Source organism: Pleurodeles waltl, chromosome 4_1 (assembly GCF_031143425.1).
Source record: "Pleurodeles waltl isolate 20211129_DDA chromosome 4_1, aPleWal1.hap1.20221129, whole genome shotgun sequence".
NCBI classification, from domain to species: Eukaryota; Metazoa; Chordata; class Amphibia; order Caudata; family Salamandridae; genus Pleurodeles; species Pleurodeles waltl.
The window spans coordinates 209115134-209134751 of NC_090442.1; the positions used below are offsets into that span (position 1 = coordinate 209115134).

At 48.6% G+C, this 19618-nt stretch overlaps 1 protein-coding gene across 1 annotated transcript in view; it reads left to right on the plus strand.

Annotated features, from left to right (window-relative positions):
* Positions 1-19618, plus strand: part of LOC138287583 (sodium- and chloride-dependent GABA transporter 1-like) — a 596565-nt gene that overhangs the window by 539964 nt on the left and 36983 nt on the right. The window lies entirely within an intron of this gene.

Genomic DNA, 19618 nt, shown 5'->3' on the forward strand with positions numbered 1-19618 from the left:
AGTGTGCTATAAACATTTATTAAATATAAAAAATAATGACTAAAATCAGAAAAATGTAAATTTGAAAAGCAAATAAATATGTTTTGTAAATAAAAATATTTGAATCCTACCAGTGATGTAAAGATCCTATGGTCTATTTAGGGTTATCATCCTGGTCCAGGTCGTTATGACAACATACCTCTGGGCTTTTCTAATCCAAATCACTGAACCCAGATTTGGCAGAGTTAAAGTGCTCAATAGAAGCAGCCCATGACACACTCCGCAGAGGACCACCGGCGGTATTATGAGCTGGCCTACCGCCATGGTTTTCGCACAGTAGCACCCCAACGAAAACCATGGTGGTCGGGCTACTGGTGACAGGGAATTCCCTCCCTGTCACCATAGACACCTGTCGCCCCCACCCACCCCACAGTCACTGCGCCCCCCCACTCACATAGCACTCCCAACCCCTACTCACATAGCACCCCCTCCCCGCATACATGCACACAGACACCCACATGCACCATGCATACACCCATTCACCTACACTTCCAGACATGCATCCACTCACACTGATCCATACACGCATTCACTCACACATATACACATTCATACACGCATTCACTCACACGCACCCAACCATGCATACACCACAACACTCACAGTCGCATTCACACACGCACACACACATTCATACACACACGCAGGCACCACACACAACCCCCCCCCCCCCCTCCTACCACCCTCCCCTGTCAGACGCCCGACTTACCTTGTCTGGCGAGGAAATCGTCCGGCAGGGAATGGGAAGGGGCACTGCCACCGCTGGCAGCGCCCTGCCTGCAAGACACTGCCAGGCCGTATTAATGGTCTTAATACAGCTGGCGGTGTCCTACTGGTGGGTCGATGCAGGTGGTAGCAACGCCAGAGCACCACCGCCTGCCAGCATGGCTACTGATGGATATCTGCCCACAGTGTGGCAGAAATCCGGAAGTACCCATTATATGGCGGGTGGAAGACAAACCAGCACTGGCAGTCTTCTGGCGCCCATAGCTTTGGAGGTCTCGCTCAGAGACCACCAAAGTCATAATGAGCGCCTATGCCCTGAAGGGTCCAGAGCTAGGTGGCCACCCTAATTATACTAATATGTGTGCATTCCTGGAATTTGCAATAAATGTCCGCCATCCCCTTAATTTCCAGAGTTTGCAAGGGGCTGCATGCATGTTATTTGAGACACCTAGACTTAGTCCTGGAGTTTTAGTGCACAACATTTCTGGGTTTAACACATTTTTCTTTATCGCCATCGCAATAGCATAACAAACACACAGGGAAGAATAGAAAGCCAGTCCGACTGCAGTTGTCACACATGATGTGAGGCCACCTGGCAGCAATTCACCTTTCTGCCAGGTGGCACTATCTCATTTTAATGCTCACCTCCTTGGGTCTTCCACCTGTCATACTTACTCCAGTGCCCCTGTTACACAACAATTGAACATAAATTGCCTAGGACTTATGTAAATAATAAAATAGGTAAGTCGTATGCGTATGTAATGAAACGCATGATGCAAATAAGAAAAATACTAGCACACACCTATGGTACCTTTGTAAAACGGCTGGGGAAAAAAGTTTGTCAATCCCAAAGTAATTGTAGTTTGCCTGAAGCATCCAACAGCCATTTGAATAGTAGGTTTACTGCAGCTTCCATAGCTTTAAAATACTCTTTTAATCTGCATTTTTCCTGTTATTTAAATAACGGTAAAGTACGAGTCTGTATGTACCTCCAAAATGTTCTCTCCGTCTTCCTCCTATAATACAATGGAAGCAGTTACAAGATGACTACATCATCAATGCCATCATTTACTAGTCCTGGGGTTATATTATCAACCTAATGCATTCTGGAAGTTGTAGTTTTTCATTTTAACAGTTCTACGTTGACTAAAACACTTGCAAACAATCTTTGCAAGAAAGGAAAGCCCACAGCTGTTAACTGGTGGTACGGGGCCAAGTGGTCACCTTACAGTACTGTGAGTTTGAAATACAAACACCTACATTTCCAGGCCAGGACGGAGAATCTGGAAGTGTTTTACCGCCACCAGAATTCTCCAGTTGGAGTGTTGGGCTTCGAAGACTGTGCCGTTAGGTCCCTGGCTGATGGTGCGCCTGATTTACAGCTCGGATTGCGTCGGATTGCGGGAGAAATGGAAGAGACCCGCCCATCGTTCCAGACAAGTTTTGACTGTCCCCGTCTGAGGAGTCTGACGTAGACGATGAAGAGCATGATGTATTCTTACTGCTTTCCTGGCTCCAGTTCATGTTTACAATGATGCCCTACTGAGCTGCTACACGTGTACGGTTCAGGGCCCAGAATACATGTATGTACACATCCAGTACAGCAGTGACCAGTAAACCCCGGTATCTCTCCTTAAACTGAAGCGTGGGTCTTTGTTGGCTCTTACTGGCATAGACCAGCAAAACTGAGAATGAAAGAGGTCATCCAATCTGTCTCCCTGTTGCTTTTCAAGCTCCTCAAACCTAGCCAGTAGTCTTTGCCTTTTTAAACAATCAGAAGTGGCATTTGCTAAACAAGCATTTGCAATACAATGGGTCTCGCGTTTGCTCAAGTTAGAGCTATTAGCTTTGGAAATTCCTAATTGGACTTTTCTTGCCACACAGACTGAAAATAAAAAGTAAAACAGTTGACATAAGCGATCCACTTTAAAGCGCAGCCGTGAGCACGAAGGAGAGACACAAAAAGAAAAAGAAGTTTGCTTGCAGTCTAAGTTATCAACAAAAGTGCAATTATCCATGTAACGGGGTCGATGGCCAAGGCGGTAGCAAAACCGCCCAAAGGAAGGACAAACATGGAGCAGTTACCAATGATAACAAAAGGATTTTGAAAGGCAAGCCCATGACCGAGTAATAGTGATGAGCGTGGGTAAAAGCCCAGATACATGCCAACACATAGGAAAAGCAGGCCCGCTGCTATGCTCAACCTAAAAAGGTCCTCCTGTGCATAGATGCAAGACAATAACATATTTTTTGGTACTTAACATCAAATAGCATCTCTGAGTGGGTATGTTCTTTTTAAGAAACTGAGTTTTTATAGGACTTGGATTGCTTTACTGTTAATGTGTGTAAAAATGTTCCATTCATTAGGTTATAAACCCAAAGAATGTGGCCTACAATTTGCCATTAATTCAGTCAAACCTGACATTTGTTGCATGAATTTCCTTTCCTTGCTGCACAATTTACCTTTTTTGACCTCATAATTTAGCCTACCCTGCTGCAGAATCTGGTCCTCCATTTCTACAGTACGTTCATTGGCCCGCAATAAGGAACCCTTGTGGAAATTCAGTGGAAAAGAGTTTCTATTGGACCCAGAGCAGTGCTTTATTTGTAAAATAAGAAGTGCCGATGCTCAAAGCGTTGCTCAGACACCAGCGGCTGGCGCTATAAAATGTCAGAGTGTGAATAGCAAGGGGTGCGTAGTCCCGAATCAACCTCAGGCCTCTTTAATTCACTGCCAGAAACTCCCTGCCCTGATATATCACTCTTACAAGTAGCTGATTTTTCCTGTTGTGACTTTGTATTTATTTTCCTCCGTCTTTTCTTTTTCCCCTGTGTTATCCTTGGGAACTGTCTGATGTAGAGAAATTAGTGCCGGTGCCCCCCCACCAGCAACCACCGGCTCAAATTAAGCACTGAGCCAGAGACTGGCGTATAGATTTACTAAATGTCTCAGGGAGAAAGCTATAATGTGTATTAGAATTGTCCATTTTTGTCTAACAATTATTTTGTTTTTTTATGTAACAAGAAGAACGGCTCCTTTCTGTTCCAGCAGGTACTGTCATTGTTAGTACAATCTGCTATTACCATGATGTGGTCCAAAGTCCATGCTTCATTTGACTCGGTTAGAAATTCTTTGTTGTTAATGCCGCATTTCCCGAATTAGAACGGAAATTAACTCACTTTTTAATCATAAATGTTAATCATTCCCAACTTATGTTTACCTTCTCTCTACTGAAAAACCACTGACTCCAATGCAAGTTAAAAAGCAAAGCCCTTCTATTCTCATCTGTTACCACAGCACAAACAGCAGGTTGACTCTTCCGGAGAAGCAGATTGAAAATATATCTCACTCTGCTTTTCCGTAGTGCTTCACTGTAAAGATGTGTGGTGAAAATGACATCTCCGATATATTAATATAAACAAATGAAAACCAAAAATACGCGAACCAAAGAGAGACTGCCACACATGAAGTGAAGACAGATGTTCAGACGTGGCGCAGCGCCCCTGCCTCTATGATGGGGGTGGGCTCACGGCACCTGCCCCTTGAGTGAAGCATGATGAGAACCACACAGGCTGCACCAGGAAACCTGTCCCTTCACTTACTGGGAACAATCTTAAATGCTGCTCCGGCAATTAAAACATGCGTCCAACTTATCGTCTACCTGCCTACTGATGTTATTAAACATTTGGTGCTTGTCACATCAGTCGTCTGCTTTGCAGTAACTTGCCCATGTGCAGCCACCCGCAAATATGTGAAGACCGACAATTAGGACTGATAAAAATACCACACTCCACATGCTGCGTACTTTTACGATTACCATTAAGACTTAACCGTAGTTTAATGACCTAGGACCTTTCTATCTTTTCTGTTTCGGGAAGTCAAAAATGTTTAGTTGATCTTTACGAGAAAATGCATGTCCCAGAGAACAAGCCGTAAAAAATGAAAAGTAAAACAGTTTCACATAAAAGTGACCGTTTGGAAGTCTCTGGCCTTCCAAAATAAACTTTTGTACTTACATTTACTATGGGGTGGTTAGGGGAATAACACGCTATTGTACCGATACGCACAGGTAGACATTGAGGAAACAGTAGTTCGCTCGAAGTCAAACGTACCGGCAAAAGTGCAAGCATCCATGTAATAGGGTCGATGTCATGCAAAGTGCTCAACAGTGCCCAGTGAGATCGCGCTGTGCAGGAAATAAAAAGAACAAGCCAGACATAGTAGCTAAGATAAAGGAGGGGGACTGGAAAAGCCCCTCTCTGCTGTTGGTTTTGTTTGCAGAGGGAGCTGGTGGGGAGGAGGGACTGAACACGCACCCACAGTGTAAGACCAACAGGCAAATTCTAAAGAAAAAAGTCCCCTACAGAAGAGATAAACCGGACATAGCGAAATAAGACAGTAGTTGGTGCTGCTCCCACAGAGAAAAAGGCAGGACAAAGAAGCAGAACTGACCACTAGCAAGCAAGGATTTTTGAAGGACACTGGAACCAACAAATGAAATCACTTGAATTCGCTGAAGCCCATATTATAAGTATACTTAAAAGTATACAACACGTTGAATGCTACACAACCTAAAAATGAGGAATGTATACAACAGCTCTGCTGACTTCACCCTTCCGTTTTTGCTTATATAAAAAGCAGTTTCTTCTCTCTGTCATTTAACGATCACAAATCACATTGTATTACTTATTCCCTCCTTGCCCAGAGAAATCTGGAGATTCCCAGTGTCTTTACCAAAAGCCATTCAGTAATTAAAATAACTAAAATCACAAAAAGTTGTTTAGCTAAATATCTTTTTGCTCTAAAATAAACTTCATGCATGCGTTTCATTAGGGTGACCACCTGGCATTGGGGCAAATTTTGGACAGGACTGTAAAACATTCAGGTCAAAGGGTCAAAATTCAGAACAAAAATTAAAGAACAAACGTCACTTTTACAGACACACCCAAGAGAGGCCATACCCCATTACGCTATCAGTGCATTTATTTCCTTAACATAGTACTACTTATTCACTGTAGTCTTTTTGAGATCACCTCCTGGTATGCTACATTCAGGTGTTACATTACATCCTTGTTCAATAGTAAGTTAATGCCCCTCAGCACTGTGTCAAGGCCATCACCCCTACCCAAACCTACCCAATCTTTCTTGGAGAGAAAACTTTTGAATTTGTTTAAAAAAAATGTTAAACCCCTGGCAAACAGTTTGGAAAACATTAAGGTAAGTAGCCTTATGCTAGTTTCGACAAATTAAACAAAAACATCGGGCTCACCCCAACTGCACATGGACTTTCAATCTAATTTTTTTTTAATGAGGCAGGACAGATGGTGTGGGCGACAGTCTCACACCTAATGTCAGGATGTGAGGTGCACCTAACTTGTCTGTAGTCTCACAGCACTAGAGTGTATGTTTGGGACTCTACATTTATCTCAGAACTGGGAGCCTGGACTACCAATCAAAGATAATAAAAGAGGAGGATGAATTTGAGGTCAAATGGAAGATCCACGGCAACTGATTCAAAGGATTGTTGCTAAGAACTGGATAAATAAGGAAGAGATGAAAAAGGTGGGAAAATCCTAAAATCAGTCAAGATGGGTCCACCAAGACTATCAGAAGGTATTGCGCATCTCGGGAGCTGTCTCTGCAGACAGGAGAGAAACAGAAGAGGCACTATCAAGTGGTTGAACAAGCAGCACCCACCCATCTTGGCAAAGTCTTCTGATGCAATGGTCTGCTGTTCATGCTTGTGAAGGGTGAGCAGGTTACAGACCCCTTGCAAGATTGTGCAAGACATTTGCCCGCTTTGTCCATTTCTTAAAATGGTTTTGCGATTGAGCAAAAGCAAAACTAGTGATCTGGGTTATCCCTAAGTGTCAAGTACACATAGAATCTTCAAAATATTTGGGATGTAAATTGCACAAACAAAATGTAAAAAATGTAAAATGTAACTGTTAGACCTGACATGCCTTAGGGTGGTCACCCCTAACTTTTTGCCTGCCTCCCTCCACTTTTTGGACCATGTTTTGCTGGCTTTTAGACTCTGCGCACTTTACCACTGCTAACCAGTGCTAAAGTGCATATGCTCTCTCCCTTTTTAAACATGGTAACTTTGGATCATACCTGATTGGACTATTTAATTTACTTATAAGTCCCTAGTAATGTGCACTATATGTGCCTAGGGCCTGTAGATTAAATGCTACTAGTGGGCCTGCAGCACTGGTTGTGCCACCCACTTAAGTAGCCCCCTTAACCTAGTCTCAGGCCTGCCATTGCAAGGCCTGGGTGTGCAGTTTCACTGCCACTTCAACTTGGCATTTAGAAGTACTTGCCAAGCCTAGAACTCCCCTTTTTCTACATATAAGTCACCCCTAATGTGTGCCCTAGGTAACCCCTAGAGCAGGGTGCTGTGTGGGCAAAAGGCAGGACATGTATCTGTGTAGTTTTATGTCCTGGTAGTGTAAAACTCCTAAATTCGTTTTTAGACTACTGTGAGGCCTGCTCCCTTCATAGGCTAACATTGGGGCTGCCCTCATACATTGTTGAAGTGGCAGCTGCTGATCTGAAAGGAGCAGGAAGGTCATATTTAGTATGGCCAGAATGGTAATACAAAATCCTGCTGAGTGGTGAAGTCGGATTTAATATTACTATTCTAGAAATGCCACTTTTAGAAAGTGAGCATTTCTTTGCACTTAAATCTTTCTGTGCCTTACAATCCACGTCTGGCTGGGCTTGGTTGACAGTTCCTTGTGCATTCACTCAGTCACACCCCAAACACAGGGTACTCAGCCTCACTTGCATACATCTGCATTTTGAATGGGTCTTCCTGGGCTGGGAGGGTGGAGGGCCTGCTCTTACACAAAGGACTGCCACACGCCCTTCTGGGACCCTGGCAGACAGGATTGAACTGAAAGGGGACCTGGTGCACTTCTTAGCCACTCTTTGAAGTCTCCCCCACTTCAAAGGCACATTTGGGTATAAAACAGGGCCTCTGCCCTACCTCATCAGACACTTCCTGGAGAAGAAACCTGAACCAGAAACTACAACCTGCCAAGAAGAACTGCCTGGCTGCTCAAAGGACTCACCTGTCTGCTTTTCTACAAAGGACTGCTGCCTTGCTGTTGCCCTGCTGCCTTGCTGAACTCTTGTCTGGCTGTGAAAGTGCTCTCCAAGGGCTTGGATAGAGCTTGCCTCCTGTTCCCTGAAGTCTCAGGATCAAAAAGACCTCTTTTTCACTTGGACGCTTTGCGCGCCGAACTTTCGACGCACAGCTTGTTCCGTGGTGAGAAAAACACTGCACACCGACGCTGATCGACGCGACGCCTTCGGGACGACCGGAACTTCGAGGCACGGCCTCGCAAGGACAACACCGCCCGACCTCCAGAGGAGAAATCGACGCAACGTCTGCCGTGAGAGCAAAACTTTGCCGCACAACCCCGCAGAACGACGCGTAGCCGGAAAACAAGCAGGAGAATCCACGCACAGACCCGGGACATCTGGTAATCCCTGCGACCCACAGAAAGAGACTGTCCACGCCAGAAAACGACGTACGACTTCCCCGCGTGAAAAACAACGACGCAAGTCCGTGTGTGCTGGGGAGAAATCGACGCACACACCTTTTTTCCACATATCTCTTCTTCTGCGGCCCTCTGCGGAGATTTTACACTCCAAACCAGGTACTTTGTGCTTGAAAGAGACTGTTTGCTTTTTAAAGACTTAAGACACTTTATATCACTTTTCAGTGATATCTTTACAAATTCACATTGCAACTTTATTCGTTTTGACCTACAATTCTCCTGATAAATATTATATATTTTTTTAAACACTGTGTGGTGTATTTTTGTGGTGCTATATGGTGGCATTGTATGATTTATTGCACAAATACATTACATATTGCCTTTAAGCCTGACTACTCGTGCCAAGCTACCAGAGGGTGGGCACAGGCTAATTTTGGATTGTGTGTGACTTACCCTGACTAGAGTGAGGGTCCTTGCTTGGACAGAGTGTAACCTGACTGCCAACCAAAAACCCCATTTCTAACAGTAATTAATGTTTCTTTAACATATGGCGCTGTTTTCCCCTTTATACACAATTAGACTTTAATTGAACTGGGAAACAGTTACCTTTCTCTATCTAGTGATGAATCTCTACCATTCCCCCACTGTTTTGAACAATGTAAATCTCGGCAGAGCATCACGGTCCCTCCGAGCCCAGTTTGCTTTTTGGTCGTCTCTTCTGCTTTCTGCAGTGACCCGATTGGCACTAGTAAAGTTGGTGGGCTACCCTGATGATATTATTATTTTGCAAATCTTCCCTGCTTGTCCTTCGTTCCTTTTATAGACATGCCACACATCTGATTTGGTCGCTTGGGCGTCGTTGGGTAGCTCTTTCCACTCTAAAGCTACCCATGACTGTGGATGGATTAGGCCTTCTGGACTTAAAACGCTATTATTCAGCTGCACAGGTCCAATGGGTTGCTCGCTGGCTGCCTGCCCGTCCCCCTCCATGAGATGGCATTTATCTGTAAAGACTGCCCTATAGGCCACAGCACTCTACTCTGCACCACTGTACTCTATTCCACTGCTCTCTATGCCACTCTACTCCACTATACACCACTGTACTGTGACACTCAACTCTGCATTCCTGCACTGGCCGCCACTATACTCTACATCATTCTACACTGTACTATTACAATCTGCACCAATACACTCTATTCCACTGCACTCTATACCTCTCTACTCTGCATAACTCCACTCAACACCACTGCCACTGTACTTTACAGCACTATACTCTACTCTGCAATGCACCACTCTACATTACTCCACTCTGCACCACTCCTCCCCACTGCACTCTATGCCACTCGAGTCTACTCTGCACTCTATGCCACTGCACCACTCTACACTACTGCACTCTTTGCCACTCTATTGTATGCCACTCTACTCCACTGCACTCTATACCACCCTACTCCACCCCATGCCACTCTATGCCACTGCATTCTAAACCGAAGCACTCTACGCCAATGCACTCTAAACAATTGCAATGTATGCCACTGCACTCTACTTTGCACCACTGTACTCTACGCCACTACTCTTTGTGCCACTCTGCTCCACTCTACACCACTGCACTGACACTCTACTCTGCAACATTGCACTATCTGCCACTGTACTCTACACCACTCTACTCTGTACTACTGCATTTACGCCAATATACTCTATGCCACTGCACTCTATGCCACTCTACTCTGCATCACTCCACTCTACACCACTGCAATCTACAGCACTATAATCTGCTCTTCACTGCACCACTCTACACTACTCCACTCTGCATCACTCTACGCCACTGCATTCTATGCCACTCGAGTCTACTCTGCACTCTATGCCATTGCACCTCTCTACACTACTGCACTCTCTGCCACTCTAATGTATGGCACTCTACTCCATTGCACTCTATGCCACTCTACTCTGCCCCACGCCACTCCATGACACTGCACTCTAATCTACTGCACTCTACGGCAATGCACTCTAAACAACTGCACTGTATCTCACTGCACTCTACGCTGCACCACTGTACTCTACACTACTACTCCTATGCCACTCTACTCCACTCTACACCACTGTGCCACTAACTTTTAGCCATACTGAACAGCAGCCAATCTGGTGTATGACATGGCTTTGCCAACGTTTGTTAGAACGATGAGGTACTGAGGTTCCTGAAAGAAGTGTGAATGTGCAAGTCCTTATTTTAAACATGCATTGCGTACATCATAATATAGGCTGCTACAAAATGCACAAATACATTTTGATTAACTAAAAGTCCTTCTAAAATACAGATTTGAATAATATACAGTTTATACCTAGTACTAACATTTTTAATAACAGTCCATTAAAACCACACACTCCACAGCTCACCTTGGAACACCCTTACAGTACCTCTCTAAAAGAAAACATCTTTGTCATCTGAAAGTGACTCCTCTGATTAAAGTCAAAACAGGTTTCCAGGCCCCTTTGCATTTGCAGATTTACCAGTTGTGCACATTTGCGTTTCTTAACAGAAAGAGACACCCTGGCTAGATGGCCCATTTCTTATATGTCTACCCCTCCCTCCCTCAGAGCACACAAGACTCCCTGACTTTCAATCCAGCTGGGGAAACTCATCTGTCCTAATTACATTTTGTACTTTAGCTGAAAGTCTACAATTACGGACAAATGCTGTTTGTTAAGACTTTCGTCACGGACAACGGACAGTAGTGCTAAATTACAGGCAGTCCGTGAAAATTACGGACAGGTGGTCACCCTAGCGTTCATCACCTTAAGCCTACCTATCTGAAAGCTTACAATTCTCTAATGTTACTTCCTGTTGCAAAATACATTTCAACAGAATCCTTGACTTGAAGACGTCCCCTGGGTCCTTCATTCTGCAGTGTTCATTTATAGGCAAGGTACACGTGAAGGCCGTCATTAGGTGTGGGCATACAGCATACATTTAAAAAAAAAATATTTTTTATTGGCTATTTGTTGACAACAAAAACATACACAAGCAACATCTTGGATAAACTATACCCCCTCTGTTTCCCCTCCCCCTGCATCTGCTCCACCTCTTGTAATTTCCGCCCTGGTTCTTTCGGGATCTCCCTTATTAACTGGTTGAGTTCAAAGTCAAGATCTGTCCGTACTATTCTGGTTGTGCTCTTCATCGCTGCCTGGCTCACCAGAGGAGGAGGGCAGGTCCCCCGCCTCTGTGTTTGGTTTCTTTAGGCAATCCAACAGATTGTCCCATTTCCTTGCCACTTCTTGATGTAGTGCCCGCCCTTCTGCCTCGGCCCATTTTATTAATGTGTCCCTCCATCTGTTTCAGTGTGGTCCCCCGGGGTCATTCCAGTGTAGTGTGATTTCTGTTTTAGCCAGTATCAGTGCTTGGTCAATATATTTATTCGTAATATTTTGGGCGTTGGGGTGGGGGAACTCTCCTAGTAGGGCCGTCATCGGGGAGGTCTGAAGCCTTTGTTCTGTTACTTCAGTTATGCTCTGGAACACTCCCTCCCAGTAGTGCCTAATCCTGGCGTATCTCCATAGCATATGGACGAGGTCTGCATCTTGTACAGTGCAGTGGGGGCATCCACTATCCCTAGTTTCAAACATCTTTGCTAGCTTATGGGGTGAGGTATGCTCTGTGGAATATGTAGACGTTGATCAGTTTAAAGTGGCATTTCTAGATACCGTGTATACATATGCTGTGATTCTTGTCCACTGTTGTTCATCTATGGGTGCCCCTATGTCGTCTTGCCATGCAATTCATAGTTTATCTAAAGGGAGTAGAGTGTCTTTCTTCAATGCTTTGTAAAGAGTAAATACAAATTTTCCCTCCCCGCCTACTGTGCAGATGGCCTGGCATCCCGTGTGTGTGGGCGGTTCGCCCAGCCCTTGCTTCCAATGATGTATGAGAGCTGTCAGTGATCTGTGCATAAGAAACAGCCCTGGGGGGACGTCAAATTGTTCCATTATGATGTTAATGGTCAATAATTTCTGTTGCTGAACAGATCCCCCAGTTTAGTAATGTTGTACTCTGCTAGTCTTGATATTCACGTCATGGCTTGACCACCCGTGAGCGCAGTTAGTCTGCTCAGTGGCATGTCTGGTGTGTATGGTGAGGCGGTTCTTGTGTGTTGTACGCTGTGCAGCAAGCAGCTGCACAGTGTGAGTAAGTCGGGCTGATTCAATGTAAGCTGCCCTCTGGGGTTCATTAGGACCCCTAAGAGGTCTTTTACAGAGTGCTCTGTTTGATGGTCCATGGTCGAGTCTGACAGTGCGGTATGTATTGCCTTTGCAAGCCATTGTAACTGGCATACCAGATAGTAGAGTTCTACATCCGGTGTCGCCATCCCCCCTTCGTCTGTAGGTCTTTGGAGCTTATTCCGTGCTATCCTGCGTCTGCCCGCCCCCCAAATGAAACCAGTCATGATGGAATTAATATCCCGGAATAATGATCGAGGAATGAATAATGGTAGGGTTGAAAAATAGTACATTAATCTAGGCAGGGGCACCCATTTTTGAGCGTGATTCTTCCTGCCAGCAACAATGGAAGTGTTTTTCAAAACAGGACATCTGCCCGCAGCCTCTGGATCGCCCGGCCCACATTACCCTCTAGTAGGTCCTCAGGTGTTTGATATATATGTACTCCTAGGTATCAGAAGGTGGAAATAGTCCACCCAAGACCTTGTGTATTTCCTACCCGTGGAGTCCCCCTCCTCAGGGGTAAAATGTGAGATTTCTGCCAGTTAATCCGTAGTCCTGACAAGTCTCCAAACTTCTCCAGGAGAGCCATTGCTCCCGGCAGTTCTTTTTCTGCATCACCTAAAAAAAGTATCATGTCATCTGCATATAGTGCGATTCGGTGAGTTTGCCCCCTAATGCATAACCCGCTGTAGGCTTTGTGCATAACAGTTTTGTCCACTTAGTAAAGCCCTGGCCCAAGCCCATCTGCCTCATTACATGGCCCAGAAAATCCGATTGAAGACTATCAAAGGCTTTTTCGATGTCTACTGCTATGATCACCGCATTTTGTAGATTCGGGAACCTAAACTGTAAGATCGAGACCAGTCGTCTGATATTAATAGCAGTGCTACGGTGAGGAATAAACCCTGTCTGGTCTTGGTGAATCAGTGTTGGCATATGAGGCAGAAGCAGTGTGGCCAGGATCCGGCTAAGTATTTTATAGTCCATGTTTAGCATGGGCAGAGGACGATATGAGCACACATCTGTGGCGGGGAGACCTGGTTTTAGGAGTGGTATCACTATAGCTTAGTTTGTAGACGGGGGCAGTACTCCTGTCTTAAGCACCTCTGAATAGAGTGCGCTGAGTTGAGGGGCTAGTAAGTCTATATTTGCACTATGAAACTCCATGGGGAGTCCGTCCACTCCTGGTGCCCTCCCTCTAGCCATCGCCTTCACTGCCGTGGCTATGTACGTGGAGGATATTGCTTCCTCCAGTTCCTGTTGAGCTGCCTCCCCCAGTCTAGGGAGCTGAAGTTCTTCCAGGCTCTGCAATTGTGCAAGGGATATTTTTTCTTTCGGGGAGGCGTACAGTAAGGAATATTAGCTAGTAAATCTTTATTTCATTTCCCCCTCCCTAAAAAGCTGCTTCCCTTTGTCATCCTCAATTTCCATTATCAGAGAATGCTGCCGGGGTGGAGCCGAGAGCCAAGCTAGTAATGCCCCAGCCTTGTCCTCTTCTACATGCTGTCTGGTCATATAGCTTTTATAATCGAAGCACCGTAATTTTTCAATTGCTACTGCAACTTTCTCCCTAGTCTCAGTGATCAGTGGGGACTGCTCCGGGGCACCAGGTCTCCTCCGTTCTAGCTCTCTGAGTTTTCCCTCATTCTGTCCGATCTCCTTCTCCAGTGGTTTCCTGACCCCCATCACTCCTGCCATTCACTGGCCTCTAATAACCGTCTTAAAGGCCTCCCATTCTATTGCGCGGGATGATGCAGTTCCCTGGTTTCAGGTCCTGAGCACGCCCCCCACGACCGCAGCACCAACCTGCTGCCTTCTGCCTCTGTCCCACGAGCACGCTGCCGTTTGCGTGTTCGAGGCCCTCCTCCACCCGCAGGCATCCTCCTGCGCCTCATCCCTGGTGGCTAGTGGGCTCACTTGACCCGTGTGCCGCTTCCGCCGTCCCGTAAGTTGTTTTTCGTTTTTTTCGCTTTTTTCAGCGCCTCGCCGCCGGCGCTTATGCCCCCTTTGTGCCCCCTGATTACTGTCTCCCCGATCGTGTATTGTGCCATTATTGTATTTCTGATTGTATTTCTGATTGTATTTTCTCATTGTAACTGCTTGTAGTTTTGCTCGTTTTCAGTGTTTTTTGCCCCTTGTGCGCTCCCCGTTCCCTGCCGCTGCCTCCCTGCGGCCCCGCCCCCCTCGCGCCCCCATTTGCCGCTCCCTCCCGCCTCCCGCCTCCCAGCTGCTCCTCCCTCCGCCCTCCCTTCTTAATGGCTGGCGCTGCGCGTCGCGAGTGAGCGAACTCTGACCTGTTTCAGGTCCTGAGCTCGCCCCCCACGACCGCAGCACCAACCTGCTGCCTTCTGCCTCTGTCCCACGAGCACGCTGCCGTTTGCGTGTTCGAGGCCCTCCTCCACCCGCAGGCATCCTCCTGCGCCTCATCCCTGGTGGCTAGTGGGCTCACTTGACCCGTGTGCCACTTCCGCCGTCCCGTAAGTTGTTTTTCGGTTTTTTCGCTTTTTTCAGCGCCTCGCCGCCGGCGCTTCTGCCCCCTTTGTGCCCCCCTGATTGCTGTCTCCCCGATCGTGTATTGTGCCATTATTGTATTTCTGATTGTATTTCTGATTGTATTTTCTCATTGTAACTGCTTGTAGTTTTGCTCGTTTTCAGTGTTTTTTGCCCCTTGTGCGCTCCCCGTTCCCTGCCGCTGCCTCCCTGCGGCCCCGCCCCCCTCGCGCCCCCATTTGCCGCTCCCTCCCGCCTCTCGCCTCCCAGCTGCTCCTCCCTCCCCCCTCCCTTCTTAATGGCTGGCGCTGCGCGTCGCGAGTGAGCGAACTCTGACCTGTTTCAGGTCCTGAGCTCGCCCCCCACGACCGCAGCACCAACCTGCTGCCTTCTGCCTCTGTCCCACGAGCACGCTGCCGTTTGCGTGTTCGAGGCCCTCCTCCACCCGCAGGCATCCTCCTGCGCCTCATCCCTGGTGGCTAGTGGGCTCACTTGACCCGTGTGCTGCTTCCGCCGTCCCGTAAGTTGTTTTTCGTTTTTTTCGCTTTTTTCAGCGCCTCGCCGCCGGCGCTTCTGCCCCCTTTGTGCCCCCCTGATTGCTGTCTCCCCGATCGTGTATTGTGCCATTATTGTATTTCTGATTGTATTTCTGATTGTATTTTCTCATTGTAACTGCTTGTAGTTTTGCTCGTTTTCAGTGTTTTTTGCCCCTTGTGCGCTCCCCGTTCCCTGCCGCTGCCTCCCTGCGGCCCCGCCCCCCTCGCGCCCCCATTTGCCGCTCCCTCCCGCCTCCCGCCTCCCAGCTGCTCCTCCCTCCCCCCTCCCTTCTTAATGGCTGGCGCTGCGCGTCCGCGCCGCTGGCGCGCCAGAGGCAAGCCCGTCTGCGCCCGTCCGCGCCTGGACCGCGCCCAGCACCACACCCCCTGGCCCTCGCGCCCCCCGCATCCGCTACTCGATCAACGAACTCCGCGCCTTCAACCCCGGCCCCTCCACTGAATGCTGCCGGGCATCCCCGAAGCACACTAAAGGACCTTTTTCCTGCCGTACCTGCAACTTCTCCTGCATCAGAACGACCAATCCAACTACTGAAACATTCAACCCCAACCACCTGAACTGCATCCTCATCAACACCCGCTCCGCACGAAAACACGCCATCGAGCTCTGGGATCTGCTCGACACCACTGCTCCTGACGTGGCTTTCCTGACCGAAACCTGGTGGAACGACTCCTCGTCTCCGGACATCGCCATCGCCATACCGGACGGCTACAAAATCACCAGAAGAGATCGAACCAACGGAATCGGCGGCGGAATAGCCATCGCTCACAAAGCTACCCTCAAAATCCACACCCACTCGGACGACACCCTCAGGACAGCCGAACACCTCCACTTCCAGATCCACACGGACCCCAACACGACCCTCAGAGGAACCCTCATTTACCACCCTCCAGGACCAAGAGCCCCCTTCAGCGACACCATCGCCGACCTTGCAAGCACCCACGCCCTCGCTTCCCCGGATTACATCCTCCTGGGAGATCTGAACTACCATCTGGAAAATGCCAACGACGTCAACACCGCGTCACTGACCTCCAACCTCCTCAACCTCGGTCTCCGCCAGCTAGTCAACACGCCCACCCACATCGCCGGACACACCCTTGACCCCCTCTTCACCTCAAGCAACCACATTTCCTTCAGCCACACCTCCGAACTCCACTGGACCGACCATCACTGCGTCCATTTCACCTATAAGAAAACCACAGAACAACACCGCATCCAGCTACCTCCCCACCGCCGCTGGGGCAAAGTCACCCAAGACCAACTGACCAGCACCCTCATCAACAACCTTCCACCCGACGCAACCGACCCGAGCACAGCCGCCATCAACCTCCATCAATGGATCCTCGACTGCGCCAACACCCTTGCCCCTCTCAAGAAACCCACCGCCATCCAAGGAAAGAAAAAACCAGCCTGGTTCACAGACGATCTCACCACCTCCAAAAGCATCTGCCAGAAGCTCAAAAAGAAATGGATCCAAGAACGCACACCCGACAACCTCGCCGCCCTCAAAAACGCCAACCGCGAACACCACCAACGGATCCGCATCGCCAAGCGCGCCCACTTCACCGAACGCATCAACAACAACGCCCACGACTGCAAAGAACTCTTCGGCATCGTGAAGGAACTCTCCAATCCAAAAGCCAACTCCAACGACATCCCGCCCTCCCAGAAACTCTGCGACGACCTCTCCACCTTCTTCCACCAGAGAATCGCTACCATCCACGACAGCTTCAACACCGGTCCACCGCCAGACCCCACCCCCGACGTCTCCTCCCGCGACTGCCGCCTCACCGCCTGGACCCACGTGGACGAGGCAGAAACCATAACAACCATGAACACCATCCACTCAGGCTCCCCCACGGACCCCTGCCCCCATCATGTTTTCAACTCAGCCAACGCCACCATCGCCCCCGAACTCCGCAAGATCATCAACCTCTCCTTCACTTCTGCCTCCTTCCCGGACAGCTGGAAACACGCAGAAATCCAACCCCTCCTCAAAAAACCCAAGGCCGACCCCAACGACCTCAAAAACTTCCGTCCGATCTCTCTCCTCCCTTTTCCAGCGAAAGTCATCGAGAAGATCGTCAACACTCAGCTCACCCTCTTCCTCGAAGACAATTCCATCCCGGACCCCTCACAATCCGGATTCAGACGAAACCACAGCACTGAGACTGCCCTCCTCGCCGCCACAGATGACATCAGACATCAAATGGACAACGGCGAAACCTCGGCCCTCATCCTCCTCGACCTATCAGCCGCCTTTGACACCGTCTGCCACCGCACCCTACTGACCCGCCTCCAGGAAGCCGGCATCCAAGATAAAGCCCTCCACTGGATCTCATCCTTCCTCTCCGACAGAACGCAGAGAGTCCGTCTCTCCCCTTTCCGCTCCAAAGCCACCAACCTCATCTGCGGCGTCCCCCAAGGATCCTCCCTCAGCCCTACGTTGTTCAACGTCTACATGGCCCCCCTCGCTCAACTGGCCCGCCAACATCATCTCAGCATCATCTCCTACGCCGACGACACCCAGCTCGTCCTCTCCCTAACCAAAGACCCGCTCACCGCCAAAACAAACCTCCACGAGGGACTAAAATCCATCGCCGATTGGATGAACAACAGCCGCCTGAAACTCAACTCCGACAAGACGGAAGTCCTCATCCTCGGGCGCACTCCCTCGGCCTGGAACGACTCATGGTGGCCCTCCGTCCTCGGACCCCCGCCCACCCCCGCCAGCCACGCAAGAAACCTCGGCTTCATCCTGGACTCCGCCCTCACCATGTCCAAACAGGTCAGCGCCGTCTCCTCCTCCTGTTTCAACACCCTTCGAATGCTCCGCAGAATCTTCAAGTGGATTCCAACTGATACCAGAAAGACGGTGACCCAGGCCCTCGTCAGCAGCAGACTTGACTGTGGCAACGCACTCTACACAGGCATCCCAACCAAAGACATCAAACGACTCCAACGTATCCAAAATGCCTCCGCCCGACTGATCCTCAACATACCCCACCGAAGTCACATCTCCCCTCACCTAAAGGAACTCCACTGGCTCCCGGTAGACAAGAGGATCACCTTTAAACTCCTGACCCACGCTCACAAGGCACTTCACAACACCGGACCCTCCTACCTCAACACCAGACTTAACTTCTACACTCCAACACGTCAACTCCGATCCGCCAACCTCGCCCTCGTCATCGTACCCCGAATCCAGCGAAAGACATCCGGCGGCAGATCCTTCTCCTTCCTCGCCGCCAAGACCTGGAACTCTCTCCCCACATCTCTTCGCCAGACCCAGGACCTCCTCGCATTCAGAAGGCTCCTCAAGACCTGGCTCTTCGACCACTAAATCAGCAGCGCTCCCCCCCCCCCCATCAGCGCCTCGAAACCCTGACGGGTACATAGCGCGCTTTATAAATACTATGATTGATTGATTGATTGGTTATGTTCAAAGTAATTTCGGATTGTGTCATTAATCGATTGCCGAAAGGCGCTATCTTCAAGTGATTCCACTTTGAGTCACCAATCCGGTATTCGGGGGCGTTCCCTCCTCCAGGTCAACATGAGTAATAAAGGGCTATGGTCCGAGACCGTGCGACATAGGTACTCAGCTGCTAATGCTGTGAAATTGACTTCAGGAGATGCCAAAAAGACATCTAGTTGGACATACAGGTCATGTAAGTGCGAATAAAAGGAGTAGTCTTGCACTGCAGGGTGGTGGTGTCTCCAACAGTCTGTGAAGCCCCAGTGTTGTTGCCAGTTTGCAAATGGCTTGGCTAGCCTATGTGTTGGGGACTGTTGCAGTGGGGGGTGGGGTGGGATCTATCAAGCGCTGTATCAGCAACACAATTAAAATCGCCGCTGATGATGGTTGCCTGAGTGAGGTGCGGTCCCAGTGTATGTGATATTGATGTCAAGAAGGCGCCCGCTCTTGATTTGGTGCATAAATTCCCCCCAGTGTAATATCTCTACCCTGTAATCTCCCAGATACCAGAACATAGCAGCCTTCCTTATCTATTATTTCATTCGTTTTTGGAAAGGGACTCCCGGCCGAATCCACACAAGGACCCCTCTGGCATAAGCTGAG